Genomic DNA, 27,829 nt, shown 5'->3' with positions numbered 1-27,829 from the left:
AGACTCAAGCAGAATAATCTATTAAGATGAACTCAAAAGTTTAGTCCCATAGAAGGCAAAATAGTTATCTGCAAAATAGAAGGCATTGCTATTTTTTGTATTTTCTTTTTTAATGTTAAATTATTTTCGTTAATATGTAACATTTCCTTACTAACTTTAATAACGTACTTGTATTTTTCGTTTGAGGGTACAGTGCTCAGTAACTTGCTGCTTGGCAAAATCCCTTTATGAAAATCACTAAGGTACAATTATGGCATGTAGTGTTTCCGTTAGGTTATTATTTGATGTGTCTAAAAGATTCAGTTTTTAATTGAGATTTCTCAACAGTACACAAATTATTCATTATAGAATGCACATTCTCAGCCGTAGCAAGGGTGTCCAAACTTCGTCCAAACAGGTACATACTCGGGACTTCAATTTTATGTAATGCCCAACCAAAAATGGGGAGGGGGTTCTGATGATACGAATACTGCTTTAAAAATAACGGGAACATTAGCTGCTCAAAATCGTGTTCAAGAAACTAACCTCGAACTATATCCAGTACGTGTAATCTTTGAGGGCTAGTTTATTGTTTTTCCCCGTCCAGTTGTATCGTAGAGCCAGTGTATTGGTGAAGATTCTGGCAAGAATTCTTCTTGTAATATATTGAACTTTAGGCCCTCCTACAAGAATCAACGTTACCTCCTGAAAATGGTAAAATATCGAAATTACACTCGGAATCCATAGTGATAGGAAAGGTAATAATTTTTTAAAATAATGAAAAAATATTAATTTATAAATTTTTATATTGTGATTAAAGTAAGTACATGTCATACAGAAATATTAGTCATACTAGCGTAAAATGAACTAACACAATTGGAGGTTACTAAAGTAATTTAGGAGTTGGGTGGAAAAATGACCAGAGCCCCATAATAACTCTGTTGAATTCGGGTCATTTTTACATCAAATTCCTCAATTGTACACATTACTACAGACCATTGTATCATTTCTAAATAAAACTACAGATTGGTGCTCAAGACGCATATACAGTAATAATTGTCCTCATATTATTTCACTTAAGGCTCAGGTCAAAACAAAGTAGAGACAAGGATATTAAAGCTATCGGCCCTGGCATTACAGAGGTACACATAGTGACATTCTCATGGCGGACCTTAAAACAGGGAAAATTTCATTCAGGATGGCTGGCCGTAGCACGAAATTTCCTTTGGCAAGACATTGTGACTGTTTTCCCTGCTTTTTTCAGTACTGCTAAACAAATGTCGAGGTACTGCCATGCAGAACAGGGTCGATGCTTTTCTCCATTCTCGCCCCTCTCCTATTCCGGCCTGAAGAACACCAAATTCACTTTCCCCAGTTCTTTGGATCACGATATATATATCGACATTTTAAGATTAGCGATGACCATATTGGAAAAAGGCGAATCTTACGGGTTGAGCTGTAACTGACAAGTGGCTAACAACTAAAACTAGACAGAGGGGCTGTTTCATATTGTTGGCACATGGTTTACCGTTTTGAAAACTTGGCCGCCATATAGAAAATATATTTAATTCATTCTAGTATCACATTTTAAATAGTTTGTTGAAACTTATAAAACCTCAATTCATACAATCATATACCAAATTTGCATATAGAAGACTTTCGTGTATTATAAAGCAGTGTACTGACAACCGACGTAACTTCACAAAATGGCGACTCCCGACGTAATTCGAGAACTTCAAGAATGCCAACAAGCCATTTAATTATCCCTGCAGATCCATAAATCAAAATATATCAATTGACACTCGGTAAAATGTTGTACCCCCTAAGCTCCCCATTACTCGATTTCGCAGCTAGATTAATATATAAACATGTTTAAAACGTAAGAGAAAGCACAAGACACTAGCTCAACCTAAAACAATTGTACTAATGCAATATATATATTTGTAGCATACAGGGTGTCAGATTGATGCATACAAAAAAAATTAAGGGTAGATACCTGATGTCAAACTAAGAAAAAAAGTCATCTTGAATTTTAGCCAAAAGTTCATAGTTTCGGAGATATAAAGTGCTGAAAGTGCGGGAAAATGGATTTCAGAGGCCTATTGCTTCAAAACTATCAAATGTAGAGATTTTAGCGTAACATCTTACAAAGGAAGTAACGTGCTCTATTTACAAATGCAGGTTTCAAAAGCCTGCAATGGGTGCAAAAGGAATTAGCGAAATATCCCCTTCGCACGCATTGCAGAGTTTTGAAACATGCAATTTTAAACAGAACAGGTAAGACTTACTTTGTGAGATATTAAACTGAACTCCCTACGTTGGATAGTTTTGAAGCTATAGGCCTGTGGAATACATTTTCCCACGCTTTCAGCACTCTATATCTTTGCAAATATGGATTTTTTGTACGCATTAATCCGACACCCTGTACATAAGATAGCATGACATATGACAGGTACTCGATAAATACTTTTCCATTTTGAATGAATATCTAGCCATGATTTTATTCTCATCAAATATCAAATATTAAGGTATAAAGAGGTATCAGTAGAACAAATTAAGACAAGTTGATATATATATATATATATATATATATATATATATATATATATATATATATATATATATCAGTGGAAAACTTGGTAGACTCTGCTGTATTCTGGCTTTTTTTTAAATGAAACTGATAGAAACGCAAAAATATTATTGGATATTATTTTGTAGAGCATTAAATTTCCTATAAATTGAAGAAAATTGCAATTCTCTATTAAAAAAAACTGGTTCGCGGATTGATAAGGTCGGACGACGTTCACCAAAGATTGCGTAACTTATTATTAATATTTTTTTTAACTAGCATTGTTTTTACAATATAATATCGTACTTTGTCCAACACATTAATGGCAGGACACTATAAAGTTTTTTGTAAAGACTTTCAGTTTCAATTTTCGAGTTTCAAGTTATTAATAAAGATTTAGGATGAAAACCTACTGTTTAAAAATTATATATATATATATATATATATATATATATATATATATATATATATATATATATATATATATATATAATTTATATGGGAGGAGGTAAGGGTTTTAGATTCTTTTAAAAAGCATGGAAAATATTAACATATGTCACATGTCGTTTTGTAGTTATGGCTCTTTTAATATTATGTTCACATTACAATAAATAATTAGTAGCATAAATAGAGAACTAGGACCAATATCTCGTTAATTAGGCATGTCTACTAATATACCTATTCGAAGTTGTTCAATTAAAAGGGAAACATTATTGAAATTTAAATAATAATAATAAGTTTGCTAAAGGCTAGTTTAAAATAATTCCAATTTCCCAAGTGGTGCATTTGATAAATGTTACGAAATTTTATACCTGTTGCAAATCATTACTTCAGAAAACTGAAATTTTCTTGAATTTTTTTTTTTTTTTGAAATTTAACTAGTCTACCAAAAAGTTCAATAATATTTTTGCTTTCCCATCATAGTTTTTCCGAAAAACAATGCCCAAAGAACAACAGGGCTTCCAAGGTTCCCAACGATGACATTAATTAAACTCTGCATTATAGCTTCTAATGCTATTCTCACCGTGTGTACCGAAAGCAGTGATGATTTCAGGGGTGGCCGGGGGAAAATTCCCCCTGGAGTTACAAGATTCCCCTCTGGGTGCTTGAAATCTTGGCGAAAAGTTCCGTAAAACAGCTATTGTTTGAACGTCTTTCCCTCCCTGGGCATTGAAATTCTACCCCTGCGAAAATACTCTGAAATCATTACTCACCAGAAGTCACGTTGTTTCCAAATTGTTCCACTGACAAAGTTACTTTCTCTAAGCTATATTGGGTACGATAATGACATTCTGCCTATCTACCAGCCAGAGAGGAAAATGTTAGGCCATCCCTTGTATGTAGAAATGGGAAGTTCTGTAGCTGAATAATCAATGAAGTACAAGCATATCAAATCCTTTGCATGATCTTTATCTGCTTGAATCCAATCTTCGAGCCTCGCAACGTCCTCAATAGTTGAACACGGTAGTGTCAACTCAGGTGGTATAGTGGGGAGTGGTGCATCCTTTCGGAAATGGGCAACGATAGACTTCTGAGTTTCTTGTATATCCAAAAGTGTTGTTTCTATACGGGCAAGATGTCTTGCTAGTGTATCAAAGCCTGCAAATAAGGCAGAATATTTATAAACTGAGCCAGTATTGTGGAAACAATCAGTCTAGAGACGGCTATGAAGCGTAAAGAAGTAAGCCATGTTTTAAAATTCAGCTTACTGACAGAGTTTTTTCAGAGACTTAGCAAATGCATCTTCAGTCAATAAGGATAACTGAAAAGACCGAGCGAAGTAAGATCTTCTAGTTGAGTCGCTTCGCATTTGTGTTGTCTGTGTGGGTGGGTGTCTCACGATAAGTTACTAACGTTGTTAATAAAAATTTTCTTTTTCCACATTTAACGAAATCATTACCTTCTTCCACTGGGCTGATTTTTCGCTCCAACGAACTTGACCTGTCATTTGAACCAATAAACGATCTGTGAAAATTTCATTCAAATCGGTTCACGTATGGTGATACACATTAAGACACCACACTAATGACAAAGGGGCTCCCCTTCCCTGTAGCCTAAAGGCTAGAGCGCTCGCCTTCTGCGCGCGTGGTCGCGGGTTTGAATCCCGCTGCAAGCCCAATGCCTCGGCTCAATTTCGTGAAGTGCTTCGGTAGGTACTTTAAGCTGTCGGTTCCGTCTTTGACATAGCCTCGGTGCTGAAAGGGACGTTAAATTACTAACCTACCGACATCGAAACAAATGTCAAACGACTCGACTAGGAGACCTTTGCTGGCCCATGTCAATTATCCATCGTCATCCATTAAGTATATACTATTGCAATATACTAAGCCCTTCTATACTCCAGAAGCAAATAAGTAACTGGATTATATGCTTTAAGGGGGACAACAATTAGCCCTGACGTACTGATAATCAATGAGAATGAACTGTGATTACATACAGTATGCAAGCTTGTAGAAGCCGTAATTCACGCTAATTAATGTGTAGTCAACTACCAAAAATATGATAAAAAAATCCGTATAATGAAATTTGACAGATCATGCTTAGTGATGGGCAGTGGGAATATTCCCGGTGGGAAGGAATTTAAAAATGGGAATATTCCCGGGTTTTTTCCCTGGCTTATAAATTCCCGGGAAGGAATTTATTTCCATTTCTTTACTTTATCTTCCAAATTATAAGAACTATATGACTAATTACTTTATTTTAATATATTATGATTTACTTCCAGGTTTTAAAGAATTTGGAGGTTAAAAAATTTAAAATTATTTGACGGTAATTTATATAACTAATAATATGATTTTTTAAGTTCCATTTCCATTTGCACTAAAAAGTAAGGTAATTGTTTAGTATTGGAAGGCCAAAACTAGCAAAAAGTAGGATAATTTACGGAAGAAACGAGTTGATAGTGATGTTCAAGTAATCAAGAAAGTATCGAACACATTTTTTTTTAGAGCACTAGGGGATTTATACAAAACGGAAAGGTAAGTGAAAGTAATTTATGTGAGAAAAGAAAGTGAATTGTTTGTAACGAATATACAAAACATGCCATGCGGGGCTCTAACCCACCTTCATTCTCTAACGCTCGCTCTGCAATGCTGTCTGAATTTAATGTTGGTAACGTAATTTAACGTATGAAACCATAAAACAACCGCATCGGAATAGAATATCGCAAAAAAGTAGGTGCAAAAGCTGGCCCCCAATGGAAAGAACAGCCAAAATTAGCAAAGTAATAATTTACAAATGATGAAAAGGAACCATTTTGTAAAGTAATTTACAATTATGTAGAAATAGAGATCAAGTACTATTAATAAACCCTGAACCACCATTAGTAATAGACGTCGGTCTGTCTCGCTGACTCGAATTTCTGAAGAGGTACTCGGACTTCTTTTACATGTGAATTAACGTATGGAATTTCGAGAAATAGGTAGAATGAAAGGTCGTGTATGGCAATGTTACGTGCTAAAATATAAAGATAAGTAAGTATCTTGCAAATTTTGTGAACATAAATATGTATGCGCAAATGTTGATAAATTGGTGAGACATGTATCTTCTAGCATTTACCCAATCTAATTGGTTTATAACACTTATAAATTTAATGTGCTCATAATATCAGTAATAGAGTCAAGTTGAGCAAATCCACTTACATATAAATTTAAACTGTTACTATATAATTTTTTCACACATATTTAATTGATAGAACACATTGTAAATAAATATACATTTATGCGTACTCTCTAAATATAATAAAGTGTTAATAAAGTAACATAGTACCGTTCAGAATATACATTTTATAGAATCCTCTGTGGACAACAGTAATAATATGCTGTGATATAAAAATTAATTCAACTTTGAAATCATAATATAGTAATAGAATGCAATTTTCTTTCTGATTGAACATAAATTCCCGGATAAATTCCCATTTTGGGAATCTTCCCAGGGAATATTCCCGAAAAATATCTTCCCGGGAATTTACCCATCACTAATCATGCTTTCGTAGGTGACACAATGGCATAAATTGGGGGATTCTGCTGCTATCATGCGGTAAAGGGGACCACTGCATAAAGACCTTAGGCGAGGTTGTAAAGTAGAATGAAAGCTACGATTCAGGAAGTTTCACATAAAAGGTAGCCGTATAACAGTTTCCATAAGAATATATCAACCTCGTAGTAATTGGATGAGGTTTGAAAAATTCGAATGAAACACATGCACATAAACATGATAAAACGTGCACAATTTAGACGTATCGCTCTGACGAGATGAGTTACAACTAACGACAATTGGATCAGAAAGATTTATTCCTTGAAGTAAGCTCTCTGAAACACGCTGGGTATTTTCAATCCACACCCATCCAGTTTCGTCAGGGGAATAACGTTGTTCGCATTCAGTCACAGATGAATCATCTGCAAACAAAGGCTTAATCTCATTCAGCCAGCCGACAAAAAATACTTTATTTGTTAAGGTATTATTACTTAAATTATAATTCATTTTAATTTTTTATTGTTAAGAAGATTTTGATAAGCATTCTTTTAATAGTAAAATAAATGAATACAAAAACTCTTAATCGTTACAAAAATCCCAATTTTGCAATTTCCGTCGATTTGTCTACATTCAGCGAATGTGCTGCTCAAATATTGCACTTTGATTACACACTACACTGATCAAGTTAGATATTACTGACAATGTTCACTGTTTATGGCTGTTTTTTCTTGTTATATGTTGGCAATATGTAGTAAAAAGATCATTCCAGAAATGGTTTGACTCATCCTTGTCATATTTGAGCACCACTTTCAGTTTATGAATGAAATTAGATTCTTTAAATTTACGTTGTCATAGATTTTGCTCTATCCAACACAACTTTTTCAGAATTTGCTTTAAAACTTGAAAAAATAACATTTATTTCCTTGTTCTTCTATAACGTGGGTCACAGAAACCGAAAAAATGGATTTGGACGCTCTTTTGAAACAATTGCTTCGGAGACAAACATTTAATTCAAGATCACTGACCCCATTATCATTTTAGTAACTTGTAAAGTTACATGATCCACGAATACCATTTTTTCCATAATCTATTATCCATGATCCCAACTTACGAAACCTTCTAGACGCCAATGAAAAACAAATTCTTCAGTAGTATCTGAAATCTTCGATTGTATGTTAAATTTAACAAACTGGTTCATTTGTTTCATTTTTATTCACATTCATTCTATTGTTTGTTACTTTTAGAAGGAAAGAAGAAACACAAATCCTCGACATTTAATTCTAAATCAACTTTATCCTGGGAAACTTGTAGTTAAATATTCTTGTAGGAAAACATAGTATTAAAGTCATTCTAGCCCTTCATTCTAGCTTCCGAGGCAACGAATAATAAATGAAGGTACTCTAAAAATAAATGTTTACGAATCCAAATTAGACTTTTCTGATTTATTGCGACATCTACTGTTCAAAGAAACTGAATACTAGTAATAAAAATAGAGGTGGATCTCGACTATTGAAAATATTGCAATGAGAGTTCCTTAGGAAGTGATAATCATTAAGAATTTTTTGCCATCTCATGAAAACTTAGTCATTTACATAAACACCGTTTACTTAATAATATTAAGTGGTGCTTAGAAGTTATTCAGCAGTACTCAGTCATTTACATAAATACTGTTTACTTAACAAGATTAAGTGGTGCTTAGAAGTTATTCAACAGTACTCACTATCATTATGTGTAGAGACTTTGGTTCCACGTCCGTCTGGGATCGCTGACGCCTGTACATATCCGCTCTCCTCGTTTTTGACTCGAGGGGGATTTGGATACTTCGAGATTCGTTTCCAACATAAATCGTCTATAAATTCATCAGCCTCATTGTCTTCGTCACTACTCTATTGTATCTTTCGTTTCTTTCGCCTCTGTGGTCGATCTGCTGAAGTACCTGGATCGGTATAGATATCTGATTCTGCTTCTGCTTCTCTGAGTTTTTGCCTGGCTCTGAGGATGTCATCTGAAAGACAATTAGTACATACGTGTTATAAGGTATTCAAATTTAAGGGCAATGGTATTATTATTATTAATAATCATAATGATTTTTTTTACAAAAAAATATATTATAAATAATAAATAAAAATATAACTGTGTTTTGGTGTCTGAATGATGTTCACTTTTCTTAAGATTATGGACTGCAAATGTATCACCAACTGGTGGTAACGAACCTACTGGGCCCGTGTGGGCTTGCCATCAACAGTCACTGATACATTTATTTAGCCAATCATCTACGGAAAATAGAATTCAAATTTTGCCCCAATAAGAAGATTCCAGAGCCTCTTCCATCTCAACTCAGAGTCCGGTATCCAGGCCTGCAGGTCATCATCCGCATCCCATCGTGAGATAGGTTGCGAACCACAAAATACCGACACACGACATCGACCTAAGAGTAGATCTGGCAATGAGCACCATGGAGATCCCAATTTTGCCTGTAATGGCCCTACCAAAATAAACATCAAAAATCTTATAAGAATTCCAAACAGAATTTAGTAGCGCAACGGAAATAAAAAAAAAAATCCAAACTGAGATCTCGATCAAACTGGTAGAAAAGAAATTAATTTCTGCAGGCTCGGTTGTCTCAATCCCCGGTCACACTAAGGAAAAGCCTCTTTTCTTCGATTCACAGCAATTGACTTTCAATTTACCAGTAAAAGAATTGTGTACGTACTGCTCTGTACGTTGTCCATATTTCACATACTATTAAAATATAACTGTACCCAATTTTTACTACTTAAAACTAAATGATACGTTCTTGAGGAAGAAAGATATTCCTACACGGCTAATAAACCTTTTATTTAACATCATTCAGTGAAACAGATTGACAGGTAGTTCCATAAAAAAAAAATCACATTTTCTTGAACTGATACCAATCTCACCCAAAATAACATTAAAATTTTCTAATTTTCAAAGTCGAAACTTCTATCCAACAGATTTTATTTACATCTCTCTCAGCTTTCAAGCATTTCTCAAATCTGCATATTCATCAACATTTTAATATTGTGTACATTTACACAAAGACGACACAAGACAAAACAATGAAAATTAATAGACACAGCAAATTCAAATATACGTCAAACAAATCTGAGGAATATGTTTTCTTACAAGTTTACGTCTGTGGTACGCTAATTTTTTCTTTCTCTGCACTCGGTGCTAAAACATCTATGCATCATGGTTGTGTCCGGCATAGAGGGTTTACGCATTTATTTGCTTCCTCACCTTTCAAGCTCGGACCTCACGACATTACAACTCGCACAGGAAGACACCCACAAGAAAATACATAGTAATTAAATCTAACATCTCTAACCTAACTAACTATACTACCTTAACCTAAGAAAACATATACATAAGGCACTTTTATTAGGCACAAATTACGCTTTTATAGCTACCACAGATCCACAAGAACGTATTTGTTATCAGTGAATGTGTCGCTTTAATATTTTCTCTTTCTAATTAAATACTGAAATATTTACGCAAATAAATATTTAAACTGTATCTGTAAATTATTTCGATGGGTGTCCAAAATAAAGCAGCTGAGATCTGAACTGTTGATGATAATTCCCTGTTACCGGTAGCAAACTATGTACCTTTATACTAAACGTTAGCCATGATTTTGTCAACATCCGTTACGAAAATTAAAACCTTGGAAAGATTAAGCAAAGAAAAAGCACATAGAGCACATAAATAAATAAATAAACAGATAAATAAAAAATACATAATACTAACCCCTCAAAATTCTCGGTTAAGGGAATGACTAGAACAATGAACTCAACGGCATTTGATGTAAAATTATGTCTTTCAATACTGTTAACTACTTTTCGAAGATTTATTTATTTCATTATAATAAGCATAAGTCTACTCTTTTGCTTATTGCTGATGAAATCAAAATATTCTTGAAAAAGTAGTTAAGCACTGAAAGACATTATAATTTGTCAAGTGCCGTTGAGTTCATTGTTCCGGCCATTCCCTTAACCGAGAATTTTGGGGAATGAATATTAAGGTAACACTGAAATTTCTACGGATGGCTACACTGCAGATGATTCAAAACATTCCTTTCTTTCTTTTTTTTTTAAGCTTTATGATCATAGGAAGTTACATTTCATTATCTGCTTTCATTTATGAGGCGATTTCAAATTTACTGCAAGTAGACCACGTGTTTTTTTTTCTTTCTTGCGGGAAGTCGTACTTTTGTTGGTGGTGAACTGAGGTAGGTTGTTTTTTTAGAGTAGTCATGGTTGACCCAATTGAGAAAAACAGCTTTAAAACCTAGTGCTTTTATTTCTATCTTAATTTTTTATTGTTTCTGAGATTACGGAACTTTATAAAAGGAAATGAAATCTTTGAGTTTTACGTCCCATGAAATCTTTGAGTTTTACGTCCCACGGATATGCCGGTTAGGCTAAAGGAGACGGTGATGATGAGTGACGAATGAAATGATTGAATAAAGAAAGTGGGAGGAAACGGGAGAACCCCGAGAAAACCCATGCACACGGTCTTTGTCCACCACAAGGTTCACTTGGCGGGGCTGGAATCGAACCCGGGACCCCAAGCACAAGAGGTGAACGCTCTACCACTGAGCCACCGCCGCTCCCCTGTATAAAAGGGAATAGCATTGAAAACGTAATACATGTTAAGGCTGAACTCTACCACTGCAGTGACTACAGGAGAATTTTTTAGTGCCATTCTCTGAGTAAAAGAAGTTGTACCAACTAGAATTTGAATCCGAAATCTTCGGACAGGAGTCCAATACGCTCTCCATTATATTAGCAATGCACCTGGCGAATTTCCGTAATTTTGTTGTATATTATCTACTCTTATCTATGTAAAGACTCACTGTTGCTAAACTTCTTTCCTTTCTCGATGAGTGTTACTCAAGGGGCGGGCATAATGCCACAGAGTGACGATTCCAGTTTCTCATATTTAATAGTACGGTAAAAATAAGGCGGTTAGGCCCCTCGCACCAATTTTAACTTTGTAACATGGAATTATATGGAGAAGAGGTACTTTATTTTATATACTGCTCAATGTCTGAGTCCTAAGATCTATCGAAGCGGCGGGCATAACGTCGCAGACATGAAACAGAAAATTTGTGAAACTCATACCGTCGTATTGGTACTATCAAAGGACCCACCTGCCGACTTCACCTGTATAACACGGGATACAGTGGAGAGCAGGTACTCTATTAAATATATTAATTATGGTTTTACTAAACTTTAGCTTACTGTGTTTGGAAATCATCAGCCAGGATACCCACAATTCCATGAGTTTTCTCTCCCTATCCCAACCATTGCTCGGCAATTTGCTTCTTTGAAAGATGAATGAAAACAATTATTGTACAAAGCACTGTAATTCTTTCGCTACCTGGGGACTGTGTCACCAGATCATATTTTCTCTGTCTATGGCCTGTAAAGATCATTACGAGGGGAGGACACTTTGACAAACCAAGCTTACAGGAGCTCTCTTCATATAAACTAACCTTGCAGAAACAACGCAAGAACCCCCTCATAGCGCATGAGGCGCGAGTTCCAACCAGATAGGAATTGAATACCCAATAATAATAACCCACACATACACAAAAGCACAAATAAACAGCATATTGTTCAGAAATTGAAACAATCTATTTATTGAAAGTAGATTTACTGACCAGTATCATACCATATCTTCTTAACTGAAAATAAATTCCATGTTTCTTGCACAGCCTGGCCCTCCGGCAGTGCTCTGTTGTATTTCGATACTATTTTGAAGGGCGGCCAAAACGTTTCTTTTTTCCGAGGAGTAAGCCATTCTTCCCTCACAATACCAAGGCTTTCATCACCTTCAAATTCAACTACTCGATACATGGTTCCTAAACGAAAGGAACAAAAGCAGGTTATACTTCACAAAGTTGGTTTGGCTATTGTAGCTTACGTGGAGATTCCATATCTTTGCGCTATACGTATTATCGGTACCTTATTACGAAAAAGTGGTAACATGATATGTTCGCAAACAACCAACAATGTACTAAGTTATCACCTCGAAGTAAATAAGGAAAAACAATACATGTAACACAAGAATATGAAATCTCCATGCATGCAGAAATTAACATTGGAAATAAATCTTCGCACACGCGCATACAACCATCCCTACTTCCTTCGCCAATGCTCGGGCCATTCTGCTGTACTCCTGCCTTTGCTCGGTTTAGATTGCATTAGTGGCCGCCTAGCACAAGTTGGTTAGTGTCTTTTGCACAATCTTCGTACATGTGCATACCCACCATCGCTGATGCGCATGCTCCCTACATACGAACCTCCTCGCTGCTGCGCTCCTACTCTGACGAGGTTTAAATAGCATTCGTGCTTTTTAGGGGCCACCTAACACAATTTGGTTTGTGTTTTATGTTAAGTAGTGTTTTATACACTGCAGTTCTTTGGCCATATAATAGATGTAATTATAAAATGACCTCCTAAAGGTGATCTGCACCCATTAATACAACTCCTCCCCTAAGAAGCGCATTTCAATGCTCTTACCCTTGCCACTTTATTCTGATTTTCTGCTATATGCAAGTTTACTGTACTCTATTACCTCTTAATGATGCTATACTTTCTACTTCAACATGTCCTATTCATGGATTCTGCTATGTTAGTCAACCTTACCGTAGGTTAAAATAGGCTTACTCTATTATACGATGAATTATTTGCTAAAAACATATTTATTCAGAAAATCATTTTCAATTCTTAATAAATGTTTAATACTCCTAAACTAGTTCTAATCTACGCCCTTCCAGCACATAAAGTAGCATGACCAGGGGACTCTTGAGTCAGGTTTTCTGATCTCATTTTTCCCAGGATATTTTCAGCCCGGTGACGTCACGTGGAGATATCGTGGTATTTTTCAACAGAACAAGTAAAATACAGCATAAACAATTACACTACTGTTTCAAGATGAGCACAAACCATGTTAATTGCGCAATAGCTTATTGACATAACAGATGAATCAATACAAATGGATTAATATTCCATCGATTCCCTAAAAACGGTGAACTTACGAAGACGATGCATTAACCGCTATAAGCAAAAGAACACGTTTAATATGGATAACGCACGAATATATTCTGCTCACTTTTCACCACAAGATTATCAATGGGTTTTAAAAATGAGCTTGTAGGTTTCCAGCAAAAGTAGTGTTTAAGATCTGACACTGTTCCTTCATTATTGATACCAAATTGGCATGGGAAAAAAATAAGCTAGACGCCAGTTAAGTTGAAAAGTAGGTGTGTAACAACAATAATTTATTTTGCTTTTATTGACATTTGTTTCTGAGGCCCTAAAGCGAAGTGGAATAGGGTGCCAACGAGAATAGAAATGTATAGGCTACTCTCATATATTTTTTTTTAGTTTAAATGATATTCTTAAATTTTTTTGAGTAGCTGAATCGTTATTCTAGCAAAGTACTCAAAGTGCACTTTGAGCAGAACATTCATAGCAACCTATTACGAACCGAATTTAACATAACATTACCTAATCTTGTCTAAATGAACCGTACTTGTTACGTATAAATTACATTGATTTTATTCCTTCTCCAATGCCACCGTGAGACAAAACCGCTTGTTCTGTTCAAAGTGCACTCTTACCATTATTCTTATAATTGAAGGACTGACCGACAGAGGGAGCTAAGCCACGGAAACTAAATTCCAAGAAATCGAAGGGTAAAGTGGAGGACAAATAACTGCAGATTTTCCTCTGTGAAAGTGGTTCTTTTATGTATGTATACCACTCTATAGATATCTGTGCAACTTGTAACCTGTAATATATTGTAAAGTGTGTTGTATTGAGTAATATACAAATATTAGTAATGTAAAGGAAATATTTTGCAGCGATGATATCTGACAGTTTGATTAATACACACGAAATACAATAGGTTAGGTTAGATTTTTGACCTAAGCTAACCTAACCAAATTAAGTTAGGTTAGGTTCGGTTATGTTAGGTTAAATTACATTTCTAATGTAACCTAACCTATCCTAATAGAACCTAATCTAATTTATTACATACCCGAATCTGAATTTTCTGAATTATGTTTGTGTATGTATTTTACTACCTGGAATGCTGTCATAGAGAGGATTGGTTTATGGAAAGTATTTGAACTCCGCCCCCCTTAGAATTAAAGTTTCAATGAAAGTGTAATGACAAAAATCTATAATGTCACCCATTCCCCACGCTCAAAGAAAATGAATTTGGATGTAAACGGTATCGATAGGGTCACTATTCATTTCAGTGACACCGGAAATTATGGAAACACCAATTTCGGCTGTTTTCGATTGTTTGTCGTCTCCTTCCTATCTTTTCTCACCCCCGAGCTGAAAAATGCTAAGATCCTGATTTACGCCTGGGTGCATTAAAGTACCAAAAATACTTGATCCATTAAGTTGGTCGAGGAGGAGTTAGCAGTCTAACATTGTTACAATGATTTTTATTTATATGAATAGTAAATGCCCCTTCTTCCCCTTAAAAAGGAAATTTTCAAAATAATGGGACATGTTTTCCCTTAAGTTTAATGAGGAGTTTATATACCCAGTTTCATCTTCTAACTTAATAGGCTCGTGAGATACTATATTTTAGGTGCAAATTTTGAACCCCTTCTGCCCCTTAGGATTCGCCCTTTAATCAAAGTAATGTGATAAAAATTTTAGTCAGGCCATTACTAAAAATTATAAAAATGGGCCCAAAGGTCTAGGATAAGTTAGCGAGCAAACATTATATTCAATTTTATTTGTATAGATAATTAATCGTTATTGATGGTATTTATTTATTTATTTATTAAATCATATTTTATCAACTGTGAATAGCAGAAACTCATGATTTGTATTTGGAAAGACAAGCAAGTTTATAATTATGTTTTTAATCCATTTTTACGAGTAAAGCGTGAAGTGTAACAAGCAGGCAAGCGAAAAAAATATTCAGGGATACCTCCACATGACGTCACAAACAGGGAGCCAATCAGAACGCTAATCGCGAACTGGGGCTACCTGTTATTTTATATACCTTGAGCATGACTATATTTTCTTATATATATAATTAACTTAAGTCGTTTTCTGCTTTTAAATTAACAATATTATTAAAAACTTATTTTCATATCACTAGAACAGATACAAGTGTTTTATTTCCCACGGACGAACTACCCGAATACGAGGGGGGACCCAAAAAAACGGGAATTGTGCTGCAATGGGGAGGGAGAGTGGGAGAACCCATTGTTGTACCAATTGTCCGTTACGATCACTTCACCTGCGTCAGTGTGCGAAGTTGTGTCGCTGTGAGTGCATCGGTTCGCTCTTGAGAGTTTGTTTAGTAAACCAACTTTTTCCAGTTCGGCGAAAACGTGATGGCAGATTATCGAGGCGGCTGTGAAATTTGGTTTCCTGTTGGGGAAATCGGCCGCGGAAACTACTGTAATGCTGAAGACTGCTTATGGGGATGCTGCCCTAAGTAAAACTAGAGTATACGAGTGGTTTGCACGTTTTAAAAATGGAGAACTGTCAATTGAAGACCAACCCCGTTCAGAACGCCCCTCAACGGCAAGAACTGACGAAAACGTCGAAAAAATCAATGCCCTCGTTCGTGAAGACCGTCGCCTAACCATTAATCAACTCTGTGAGATGTCTGAAATATCGTGGATTTCAATTCAGAGGATTTTGTCAGAAGATTTGCACATGAGAAGGGTTGCAGGCAAATTTGTCCCTCGCCTTCTCACAGACGAGCAAAAGGAGCGTCGACTTGAGGCATGTGTTGAACTTCAAAATCAGCTCAAAGAGGACCCTGACTTTTTTGCCAAGGTGATTACTGATGATGAATCGTGGTGCTATGGCTATGACCCCGAAACAAAGCAGCAATCAAGCCAGTGGAGGAGGTTTTGCCACTGTGGAGGAGGTAAAACAAAAATCGCTGGAGGTCATAAAGAAGATCCCGATAAGTGATTTTCAAAACTGTTTTGAACAATGGAAGGATCGTTTGCAGAAATGCGTTGCGGTCCATGGACAATACTTTGAAGGTGATGAAAATTTGGTGTAAAAATATTGAGAAATAAAGAAGTTACGACCAGTGGCGTCGGAAGTATTTTCCAGCTGGGGGGGCAAACTGCTGTCTTGAAAATAGACACAGGAATGTAACATAGGTAAGATAATACGAATATATGTTTGTAATGTAACAATAATTTGATTTGATTCGTTAATAATAATAATAATAATAATAATAATAATAATAATAATAATAATAATAATAATATAATGAAGCTGTAAACAGTTTTGTGAGAATGAAATTTCCATCTATTAGAGGCATCTTAGTTTGCGTCTTTAGATTAATTAATCCCGTGTCAGTTTTGTGCTGGATTTTGGTCTGGTGCAGAAATTTTCAACCACTGAAATCAGAATAAAAAACATATAAAATTGTAAAATTTGTACTGCTCACAATGACTGTTTGTAAGTACAAATTTTACCGTTTTATATACTGGTACATATTTTTAACTGTATTGGACATGGCCACACGGACACTATTAAAGAATCTTAAAGCTACTTAAATCACTTGGAAATGAGGAAATTAAAATTATATTTTTAAAAATCCAGTTCTCGTGTTGCAGTACACTGTAATATTAGAAATTGCCATTTTGAATTATATACTTTGTAGCACTTTGCAGTAGAAAGTAACTTGTACATTATAAAACAGGCTACATAATCAAGTAAAAAGTAAGAAAATATATTTTTTTCTACCTACTTGACTTTGTGCCAGAAATGGAAAAATGGAATTTTCACTAAAGACTTCATAAAATTTATATAGAAAATTCAACTACACTAATTTTCCAGAGTTATTTGTATTTTTTACTACACTTATTTCAGTATATCCAGTTTGTTATTACATTCAACTCTCTTCCTAATTTCATTATATTTACTTCACTTCACACTAATAAAGTACGACACAATTAATAAGAAATAATTAAAGTTTATATTGAATCTTAAGTGCTATTTTGTATTTTAAATAATTGGTTATAATACGCATAATATTTTCCTTTACGTAATTTTACATTTATTTCTTTTCAAAATTGACCAATAGTATCTTTTCTTTCGCTTGTCTTTGATATGAATTCTCTTGCAATGGTGTTTAAGTCTGGTCGCTACACTTATGCAACAACAGCAGATGAGCCAATCTTTCCTGCGTCATGGACGTCCTCAAATATGTCTTTAGACGACGCAAATAGCTGATGATCTTTCGCAAATGCTCAAGAAGCTGGCATAGTGAGAACGAAAGTCCCTAGATGAACAACTTGGTCGAGAAGGTTACGAACAGTTTGGGTTTCAGCACTAATAGTTTTTAATATTCTGATGGTCGTCAGCGACTCAGTCGTCATCAAAGTAGGTGGAAGCAGCCTGAGCTGAGCTCATTATCTATCCCGGTTAAAATCCGACGCGTGAACTACAATTCCTGCTTCAAATAATCTCTTGAGAGAGGCCCACCAGCACATATAGCTCCTTCACAAAATATTTTCTAGAGTTTTATGAGTTGTTTGAGGCCTGGCTGATTGAAACGACGCTGCACTTCATTCAACAAATAGTCAATGATTTCGAAGTAAATTTTTGGAAGATCTGATACAGGTTCTAGGGTAGCTGCTATAGAAGGATCATCAGTCTCCTCAACCTAATTGGTGTTCTCTTTGATCTTTATGAAGTGGGCAATTTTAAGTGTAGTCTGTCTGCATTTTCCTTGGCTTCCTTATAGATGGTTTCAAATGCACTGTTCGTTCGTAGGTTTCTCAGAGTGTCATCTAGATAGAATCACGGCTGCTCTTTTAGCTCCAGAAGCAGAAGCTTCAGAATTTTGAAGCACTTTCGCCAGTTGTCCGCAAGGTACAAAAGCACGTATACTGACTATCAGAAAAAAATATCATTCCGAATGTGTTCATTCTTTTCAAATACCCTTTTAGAATTACTTTTTGATCTTTAACGTATTACTGATGTTTCTTTTCCAACGTGATTTGAATTCGTTTGTAGTAGATTGAAATCTGAGATTTTCGCCTAACACCCCAGCTTGTAGGACAAACAGACAGCAAATGTTTATGATTACTTTCGTTGATAGTTTTATAGGGTTCAAGAACAATGTCGGCGTGCACATGTTGTCTATCGTTTTGCAGAATCCAAGTTGATGTTTCAAACGTCTTTCACTATGGCCCGCACGTCATACAAAGATTCGCATTTTCGTGCTACTTCTTGCAATGGAAGATCTAATGCATGATTATTGCAATGAATGTATACAACTTTCGGATGTTGAGTCGAAGTTATCTTCTGCACACCATTCACTCGTCCTGACATGATAGCTGCACCATCATGACACCGTTCGCGTATATTTTCTGCATTCAGGTTAGGTTTCGTTAGAATGTCTTTGATCGTGAATTCTGTTTCCGACTTTGTGCCATGTGGGGTGATCATTTCCATAAATATTTTGTTGGGATTGATGAATCACAGTCAATACAGCGCACACCGAGACAACTGTTCTTTCTTTGAAATATCAGTCTTGGAGTCGGCTATGATTGCATAAAATGGAGACTCTTTAACTTCTTCTACCAAGTCTCCCTATATTGCATGTCCCATAATCTTTAAAATTTCATTCTTTCAATCAGCACTAAGCCAGTTATCCTGTCGATTAATCAATTGGCTGAGAACAGGCACATCAATTTTTCTTTCATCCAGGAGTGACATCAAATTACCCGTACTATGCAAATGTCCACTGATTGCTTGACCACTGCGAGCTAAATATCTAACACTACTACTCGTAGTTATTATAAGCAGTGACTGTCTTCCTTATTCTTGTTTACAAGCTTGGTCTGAAAGGAGAGCTGAAACAGGTGTTCTGGTTCTGCACTCATATCTTAACCCTTTCACTACCACTGGGACATATGTGTTCCACGATACATTCTCAGAGGACCCCTGGTAATTTATCGCATTTTATTGCTATGAACCGATGTTCCACTGGTAAACAGAAGCCTGCTAATGGTTCACAGAATTCTTATTAACATTATCAAATAGACAGTAGTGGAAGTGAACGTGTACAATGAAAGTTATAGTAGAACAGATGAAAGTGAGAAACAATGTGCTAGTGATAAAGCAGTGGTTGCATGTACTGAAATCTGGAAAAGGATGCCGAAATGTAAAATATTTGTAATTATAAATACGACCCAACTGTTTTTTTCTGACAATATAGTATCATAATTGAAAATACAAGATGATCATTCATGTCAATACTACTGGGACATATAGGTCCCACTTAAAAATATCAGAGGGATACATAATGTCCCACCCTTCCCACGTCGAAAAACGAAACGGTGAAAAATGTTTTTATATATATATATTTATTCGTTTGAAAACAACTTAAAATAGCCATATATTAACCCTTTTGGTGTCCCGGCTTTTTGGGCTATTTTTAAGACTTTCAGTCAAGCAGCTACTGCATCGTCACTATTTATCCTAGGATCATGGTTTATACCACGTTCTCTTCAGAATAGAGCTGGCTTTCAAATGGTATCACTTGCATGCCCATACCATATACCAGAAGCGGGGAAAAATGTCAAAGTGAAAATTTCGGAGGGAAAATTTTTTTCTCGAACTTTGGCCCCCCTGGACCCCCCTGTGTGATCGTAACCATCTAAAAAAATCTGATAAATAGTACTTGGTATACTGAATGAGTGTGCCAAATTTCAAGTTTCTATCTTGAATAGTAAGGGCGAGAGAATTTGTACCAAAAATTCCCACAATGCCCCAAATTACCATAAAACACTATGATCTCAGGGAAAAAAATTCCTGAGACATCCCTAATTACCCTAGTACTATAATTTGCCAATCATTCTCTTCAGAATAGAACTGTCTTTCAGGCGGTACCATTCACATGTTTCCATCATGTATCTAAGGCGGGAAATTCCTTAAAAAAGGGATTTTGGGGGCAAAATTTCCCTTTTTCAACTTTTGCACCTCTGGACCCCCCTGTTTTTACGCAGAAATCGGAAAAACTTCTGGTAAATACTACTCGGTGGACTGAAAGTTTGTGCAAAATTTCAATCTTCTACGTGAAAAAATAGGCCCGCCAGAAAAAATTTCCCTACCATGCCCCACTTTTACCCTATACAGAAGTATATTTGGATAAAAATTCACTGAGACAGCCCTAATTACCCTAGAATAATAATTCGACCGTCGTTCTCTTCAGAATGGAACTGCCTTCAGACGGTATGACTCACGTGGTCCTATCATGTATGTAAGGCGGGAAAATTACGAAAAACGGGATTTTGGGGTAAAAAAATCCCTTTTTTACCCCTTTGCTCCTCTGGTTCCCCCCCTGTTTTAGCACTGACATCGGAGCAAAAAATCTGGTAAATACTACTCGGTGGACTGAATGTTTGTGCAAAATTTCAATCTTCTACGTTCAAAAATAAACCCGCCAAAAATATATATACCGACAATGCCCCATTTTCCCTATATAGAAGTATATTTTTAAAAAATTCCCTGAATCATCCCTAATTACCCTAGGATAATAATTCGATCGTCGTTCTCTTCAGAATGGAACTGCCTTTCAGACGGTATGACTCACGTGGTCCTATCATGTATGTAAGGCGGGAAAATTACGAAAAACGAGATTTTGGGGGTAAAAAATCCCCTTTTTTACCCCTTTGTCCCTCTGGTTCCCCCCTGTTTTAGCACTGACATTGGAACAAAAAATCTGGTAAATACTACTCGGTGGACTGAATGTTTGTGCAAAATTTCAATCTTCTACGTAGAAAAATAAGCCCGCCAAAAAATATTGAACATAGGCTTAGAAAATGAGAAAATAAATTTTTCACTTATGACGTCATCACCTCCTATGTCTGGACGCAGGACGGTCTGAAACCACACGTAATGTCTTCTACAAGGCCTCTGGACTTGGAAAACAAAAAAAAATGGACGAAAAAGCTCAAATAGAAAAGAAATAACGCAATGTACCATGAAAAACGCGTATGGTACAAATTGTACCATAGGATCCCAAAAGGGTTAATGTTTCTCATTCCGAACAAAATGGTAGTGAAAGGGTTAAACGAACGACACGACAATGGAGTTCGCATTTTTCATATGCTCTGAATTATTAATCCTACCTTATACATTTTTCCTCCTCACTATAAAACTTACTGCACTCTGCATATTGTTTGTAAGAACATTAATTTAACTTTATGGAAAATGTATTTAGGCCCTAAATATCCTGTTACTCATTTAAACTGTTATATTTTTAAAACTTTAAAATCTCGCTCAACGACTCGTTTCACATTTCAGACTTACGATTACTTAAACAACAATTTTAAAAGAATTTACAGTGTTTTGAGAATGTACACCAATGGAAATAAAGAGAATTTCCAATTCTTTTCCCTAACTCTTTCTATCTAACATGGGGGCAGAAAAAGTGGCCGGTTTCTTGTTTTAAAGAGAAAGATGAATCTAGAATAGAGAATTTTTTTCACATTACTATAAAAAGCAAAATTTAGTTCATATAATCAGTGTTGTGTGATGTTTTTACAATCTGAAAGTGAGGGGGCAAAACGAGTATCTTGCCCCCTTTGAAAATTTTAGGAGGGGCAACTGCCCCCCCCGGTTCCGGCGCCCCTGGTTACGACGAATTTCCCGTTTTTTTGGGTCCCCCCTCGTATAAATAATAGTTTACACGCCTACTTTTCACAATAAATATTTCTTGAATGTTCTTTTCTACTTAACACATTTGGGATTAATACTGATATGCTCGATAAGTGGCTACATATACATACGACAAAGCCACTCCAAGTATTAAATGGACCTATAGTTGAAACATTATTTTAATAAAGCTGGATGTGATACATTACAACACATACTATCAATTAATATTTAAAAATACAACAAAATGTAATTAAATGCCTTATAGTTTCCTGTCTATAATAACCAACTGCTTACCGGTTTAAGTCTTCCGCCATATGCGCAAGCGCATACTCAGTATAATGTAATACAATACTCGTTACCACCTATATATAATCGACATCACTCTATGAAACTACAGCAGATATGGGATCTCCCCGTATGGTAGAACGGCCACATCAGCGTCGTATACAATAACCCAAAAGCAAGAAGATGTAACGTAAACATTAATTGCAATTGGTGAAAATATTTCGATTTTGAAATACAAGAAGCTTTGAGTTAATATCGGAAAAATCGAGCATACAGATGCACAACTTTTTTTTTCACAATGCAGTCCTGTGATAAACTTTTTGAATTAATATTTTGATCATAGACAAAGAAATTGACGGCATTAATGGGGTATTGCCGGACCACTTTGAAAACTGAAAAAAAAGCACCAAAATGTACTGCATTCGGTTATATTTTGTTGGATTACATTAAGTTACCTTAGATGATGTTACTTCACGTTAGGGGCATAAAAGCTACAGTACAAAAATACAAACTAACCTGTGCTAGGTGGCCACTAAAAGAACGAATGGTATCTAACTGAGCCAGGGTAGGAGCGCAGCAGGGGGGCCCCAGCGGAGCGAGGAAGTGTGTCCGAAGGGAGCAGAAGCGTCAACGACGGTGGGTATACGCGTAGCGAGGGCAGTGACAACATGTGGATTTTGGCGATCGTAAAAATTTTAATAGCACTTGTCATTGTTTAATACTTGCAAGCTTCACTTGTTAACATACAATACAGCGTCTGTACACTGTGCAGAAATACATTCCCGTTCAGTTAGAAGTCATTTAACTTCAAAACTGACGCTTGTAGCTAAACTTTTCCAATTTCAAGAAGAAAATCGTGTATAACAGCTTTCTTGTGTTTCCTTTCCTAAAATAAATACTCCGCTAAACAACCCTCGAAGTGCTCTTACTTCTTCTCCAACACCATGCCTTTCGCGCTACTATATCATAACAAATGTACCTCTCCTCGAAATAGTCCTTCCACCTCCACATACAGTGCCGCTTACATCATCAAAAACAACCAACAAAAACAACTTTCTTCACTTTTACTATTTCACTTACTTCACTTTCACTCATTCTTTCTCACACACAAATAAATTCTTCAACTGACCCGGGTAAATTTCCTAAAATTGTTCCGGCGATACAGCACTTAAGTAAAATTGACTATTTTGGACCGACCTCCAAGCTATTAATCTCCTGCACCGATGATATTTTCCTGCCTACAGTTCACCTCACATACAATCAAAGTGGCTCAGCCTTGCGTGAATTTGCCTCACGAAGTCAACAACAAACTAATCAGTCGCGTAAATAATCTTGTGTATTTTATAACGTTTCAGTAACCTCAATATTTAAAACTGTGGCCTATCTTCATCTCAGCTTAGTTAATATTTTCTGGAACCATGACTGGCCCAATAATTAACCAAATCAGAAAATATGTCCAGTAGCCCTTTCTTGAGAGAAAACTTACCACAGAGGGTACATTAAAGTTTTAATGACGTACTTGCACGGGGTACGCCAAAGAAAAGTTTGGGAAACACTGGCATGAACTAATGTTTGTTTAGTTCCTTAAGTAAATACCCATATTGTATAGTAAAACATTTTTTGTCAGGTTTTCCATTCTTCTCTCTGTCTCTCTGACACAAGCTCAGCGAACGAGTAGTCTTTACCATAACTCTCTACCAATCAAATTTTCCCCCATTCTCTCGTGAAAGAATCTCAATCTCGTGTCACAATAATTTAATTTAATAATTTATGATTATAATATCACTTTACCACCACCATAGTCCCTTGCAGTTCCCCGCCAAGAGATCTACTATCCCACTATTATAATTATAATTGTGTTATATTTATTATATACAATATGTACATATGTATACAATATATACAATATGTGTACTCTCTTATTTATATATAATTATCTAACCTGTGATTTGTTTGTCTTCAGATTCGCGGGTACAGTAAAACCGATTCAACACGCGGCGTCCAGTACTTCAACCTTCAACTTCGATGCACGCATTGCATCCCGGGAAGTGACAAATCTAACTTTCAACCCTCTTTGGGCCAACCATTTGAATTTCAACGAAAACGACGTTACACATGTTACGGAGGACCGACATATGAGCACCGTTGGCAAATCGCGCGTCCAGCCCTTAGGTGCTGTGTTAATTTTAACACGGAACGCCAACATTGTGACAACACAATAGAACATTGTCTTTCGATGCGTTGCCGAAACAACGATGCACCTACGTTGAACCACTGTTTTGTTTTCGCTTGTTGGCATCGATGGTTGATGGATTGTCGAATTTGCCGTTGGCATTTTGATAGTGGCTTTGCCAACGATGATTACAAATAGACAACGGTTGGCACACCGTTTGACAACGAAAATGTTACTTGGGCAGTGTCTCTCATTGCAAATCATTTAGGAAACAATAAGAAGAAAATTAGTGACATAATTGTAATTTTTAAAAATTATTTCGAGTGGTGCGCCAAAAGTAAACCTGTATAGCACGAAGTGAGATTTTTATGTAACATATGAAGTCGCATGCAGCTCTACAATAGGTCGGGAAATTACATAAAATATTTTAATGTACTTTTGTTGCTTGAAATATTCTCGTAAGTCATTCTGCATTCTTATTTTACTGGCGCATGCCCAAGTTACCGCGCACTGATTTATATTGGTTGACTGCCGCAGTTGGCGGCACAGAAATACAAAGCTTACGAAGAAATAAACAGAATGAGACTAAATGTGATAACAAGAGTAACAAAATGTTAAAGAAGTCATTAATTAGGCTGATTAATAAGGGAGAAATCATAAGTTAAATTGTGGACTCTGTGTGTTTGTGGATTGATGAGATATGAAGTGAGGTGTCAGTATTATATTAATGATTGGAACAAGCACCCGATTTTTTTAATAGCTAATTAGTCTATACATGTGAATTTAATGATGAACACTGAAGGATAAAATGCATGACTGGACCGAGACCCGAACCTGGGATATTTGGTTTACTGTGCCAATGCGTTAACCACTACGCTACTTATTCCACTGGCTGTGATCTAGTGAAAGAGCATTGACTTCAGCAGTGAAAATGTATGGTTGTTCAGGGAGCGGACTCGGTAGCATCGGAGTTTTAAACACATCGGGTTGATACGCCGAAGGTCCCTGATTCGATTTGATTTCATTATTTGAATTTTAGTTTAGAGTCCCTTTAGCAGCGATTCTATATGGGACCTGGACTACAGTTTAACGTGGAATTAGATCCACATGAGCTAACGCCTGGAATCAAACCTGGGTATTCCACACCAAGTAATGCTTGATTCGAATCTCGATGCAGTGATGCACTTTTTCACCCTTTCTGTAATTGTGTACTAGTTTTAATTCCATAGTGTGTGAGGTAGGAGATTCAAAAACCGAGAAAAACTCGTCAATATACTCCTATTTACTTGTAAAATATAAAAATTGTAATAGATATATTCTTTTCAGTGTTAAATGTAGTTATAGTGAGTTTAATTTAAAAGCGATTTTTTATTTGAGGTAGGTCCTCAAAAACAAGATTTAAAATAAAATACGTTTCTTTTGAAAGGATAGAAGTTTCAAGCTTTAACATTGAAGGGCAGTTTGCCAAGGGCGACGATTTCTTTGTAAATTTGGGAGACCCATTCAAATACAGATATCATCGAGACTTCTCGAACAAAATACAAACTTCTTACACAGAAAGAAGGAAGAATTACAAATGACTTTTCTCAACAATCTGTAAAGTCTTACAAGCTTGCCTCTATACGGAATTTAACTAATATTTTTTGTTGTTGGTTGATTTGGAATGTATTGTCTCGTTCAATGCTGAAGCTGTATGAGACGTGAACCTACAAATTAATATTGGGATCCTAACCACATGAGCTTCCAGCGAGTATTAATTCCTTGTGAACAAGGCTAAAAGGGAGTGTGCGTTAAATTGGGAGATGCATGCTCGATTTTCACTCCCGTTATTTCCTGTATTGTAAATTGGAGTTAATTATCACAGACTTTCCAATGCTCCTATTTTTCCTATATATTTGGGTCTCTTCCTATAAACTCTCATATTTCCTGTATTTTAACTAAACCTCCTATATTTTTGTTCCATTGCTACTTCCACTTGTGAAAATAACATAAGGAAATAAGGTGTGGATGGTGGGAGTGCCTTTTGTTTCCACAGTAGGGTAGTTGAATAGAGACTCGGATGTATTTCGTCCCTTCCTGCTCATTGTCTAAAGATAATTTCATCAAACCATATACTGTTAGCGCAAAAAGGTATTCATACAACTACAAAATGGAACAAAAAATAAACTAGTTTCGCCATATTCATTAAAAAGTTCTTTGCAGTTGTGATTTCAAAGACTTATAACTAATTTATTTAGATGTATAATTACTTTTTGCACTAATTGTAGGCAAATAATTGTAGAATATGTTACACATAGTCAAATCTTACCTTAAAAGCGCCAAATGCAGAAAGTTTACATTTTCGATTTTAGATAATTGTTCCAGGAAGGGTGCAGCGGTATTTCTGCGTCTCCTCTGTAGTGTTTTCAGAATCCCATTGTCGTCTCAGCATTTTCTGTACTAAGAAACTCGTATAAAATTATGGAATGAGATAATTACCCATTTAGTTATATTTAGAGTGGAATGTATGTTCATATAACAATTAATATAATTTACATGTGCATTTTTTATTTTTACATATTGAATGATTGAAATGTTCCTTTTTCACAGCTTCACTCAACCTCCTGTATTTTTCGTCATTTCCTATATTTTCATTAGCATTTGATACCCTGTTATCGCTACAAATAAGTATTCAATTGCGTAACATTTTCGATTAAACATCAGGTGACCAAACATGAACGAGTTGTGCGAGGAAATATGAATAGTGTGTTCCAGCTGATGTGTTTGTTACTTGTGTTTAGTAGGCTAGTTCTATGCATTGTTTAATGTACGAAAGTTCTTTTTACATATGAAAATTTTAATGTTGAGTTAATAAAGATGACGTTGATAACGTAATTTTATAAGTGTATAAATCACAGACCAAATATGGACACATTCTGTATATGTGCTCCATCGTGAACGGATGGGAAGAAATTTATTCGTGGGTGTGTAAAAATTGTTTCACATTTTATTGAAAAGTTTTCTCTCAAAATTAAATTACGTAAAGTATTAGGCTATGTTCTAATTCCATAAGATATTAGACAATTTGATCGCAGGTGTACGGAATATCTTTTATTCGCTTCGATGGAGCATAGTAATATCGACACAGGTTATATATTTAGATAT

General features: G+C 35.7%; 1 protein-coding gene and 1 long non-coding RNA gene across 3 annotated transcripts in view; one reads left to right on the top strand and one right to left on the bottom strand.

Annotated features, from left to right (window-relative positions):
* Positions 1–27,829, top strand: part of LOC145663905 (uncharacterized) — a 395,806-nt gene that overhangs the window by 27,554 nt on the left and 340,423 nt on the right. The gene's annotated exons all lie outside the window — the stretch shown is intronic.
* Positions 240–27,829, bottom strand: LOC145668057 (uncharacterized). Of its 2 annotated transcripts, none has more exons than XR_014127964.1 (3): positions 26,994–27,829; positions 8,244–8,528; positions 240–684 (listed from the first exon to the last, which is right to left on the bottom strand). It is a non-coding gene; the product is annotated as an uncharacterized LOC145668057 (long non-coding RNA). The 2 variants fall into 2 exon arrangements; XR_014127965.1 differs by lacking the exon at positions 240–684 and adding an exon at positions 3,481–4,147.

Source organism: Thermobia domestica, chromosome 1, assembly GCF_964235325.1.
Source record: "Thermobia domestica chromosome 1, izTheDome1.hap1.1, whole genome shotgun sequence".
NCBI classification, from domain to species: Eukaryota; Metazoa; Arthropoda; class Insecta; order Zygentoma; family Lepismatidae; genus Thermobia; species Thermobia domestica.
Note: the sequence above shows the minus strand (reverse complement) of the source record. Positions and strands in the feature narration are given on the sequence as shown.